Raw genomic sequence first — 1854 nt, 5'->3', positions numbered from 1 at the left:
TATAATAAAATACCAATATAAAATTATTTAAAAAAAGTATATATCGTCTTTCTAAATCATTCCCAAACATAAGATTGTTGTTTAGGCCATACATACCACGTACTATTAGAATAGGTACCTCTTAGTTTCAAAATACTTACAGTATAAATGATTTGTAATTTTACAGGTTGTTACTTGTTACCCCTTTATTCCACAAATGTCGCATATTATTCCCTTACCTACACGGAGGCACTGAATATGTACACTATAATTACAAAAAAGTTACGCTGTAACTTCAGTTTACTTACACAGTTCTTTGCAGGTTGCATATCTGGTTGTTACCCCCTTATTACCCAAACGTAACACATTGTTCCCTTATACCTACATGTACGTTCTTTTTAGGTACACTATAATTACAGAAACGTACACCGTAAATTCAGTATACTTACGTAGTTCTTTGTGGGTTGTAATCTAAAGCGTTACCTAAGTAACTAAGCTGTTTTATGGATGGTAACTGTAATATTATTACCAAAATCTTATTAGTAATAAGTTATACTACTAGTTACTGCAAAAAGTAATATTACAGTAACTAAGTTACTAGTAACTAGTTACTGCCCAACACAGATTATGGGTGCTATGGTTAACATCGATTGTAAACTCATTATTGTGGTCCACTGTGGGATTGAATGAGTGCACTATGGCTTCGGACGTCACTACACATTGCGGTCTCCTCAAATAGTGCCCTATTTAAAAGTATAAAGGGTGATTTCTGACACAGCCTGGTAATCCCGAACACCTTGATGATCTGGTTCAGGTGTGTTTAATAGGGTTAATAGCATCTGCAGGACAGAGCTTTTGCTAAAGTTTTGCGGATTCATTGAATAGATCCAAAATACAGAATACACGATTGCTGACTGTTGAGTGTTGATTAAAACCAACAATGTAGCTGAGAAGATGATAGGGACAGCATGATTTTTGGTAATGTTGTAGGTTTATGCTTATGTGCATGTTTATAGGTTTTGTAGGCAAATATAAATTGTCTACATATAAATTTCTTTAAAAAACTAACTTTTTTATTTATTTATTCATTAAATAGGAGGTGCTGTAGCTCAGTGGTTCTCAAACCTCTCCATGAAGTACCCCCAGCACTGCACATTTTGTATGTCTCCCTATATCTGACACACCCACTTCAGGTCAGTTGGAGACCACTAATGCTGATGAGTTGAATCAGGTGTGATAGATGAGGGAGACATACAAAATGTGCAGGGCTGGGGGTACTCCAGGACAGGTTTGAGAACCACTGCAGTGTAGCTGATACTGAAACAAAATGAGTGTTCAACAGTAAGGGTCAATAAGGTTTAAACCCCTCCCAGAAATTTGTTTCTTGAATGAACAAATGGATACTTGACATACTAAAATAACAAACTAGATTTAATAATTTTAATAAAATAAAAAAATACAAACATACAACAAAAGTAATCCAATTTAAATAAAATGAATTAAATTAAAATGTACAAATAAATACATTTAAAATATCAATAATAGTATATTGGTGCTAAAACAAAACTGAGCAATTCTACATTCGATTTAATTAAATATTTGTTTGTTTGATTCCTTTCTTTCTTTTTTTTTTTTTTCCTCAAGGAACCCACATTTGGGATACCGAGCAGTGATGGGCAAACTTGGCCCTTCCAGGCCACTTTCCTGCAAAGATTTGATCCAACCCAGATAAAACTCACCTGCCTGTAGCCTTCTAGTAGTCTTGAATACAATAGGCTTGTTTGAGATGCGCCTCGCCTTGCCTGAAATGTAGGTGAGAGTAGGCGGCTGCAGTGAGGGGAGGAGTGAAATAAGCGCAGGCAAGACGGACAGTTC

This window comes from Sinocyclocheilus anshuiensis, unplaced genomic scaffold (assembly GCF_001515605.1).
Source record: "Sinocyclocheilus anshuiensis isolate Anshui unplaced genomic scaffold, SAMN03320099.WGS_v1.1 scaffold1847, whole genome shotgun sequence".
Classification (NCBI taxonomy): Eukaryota; Metazoa; Chordata; class Actinopteri; order Cypriniformes; family Cyprinidae; genus Sinocyclocheilus; species Sinocyclocheilus anshuiensis.
The sequence above is the reverse complement of the archived record's forward strand: the minus strand, read 5'-3'. Positions refer to the sequence as shown.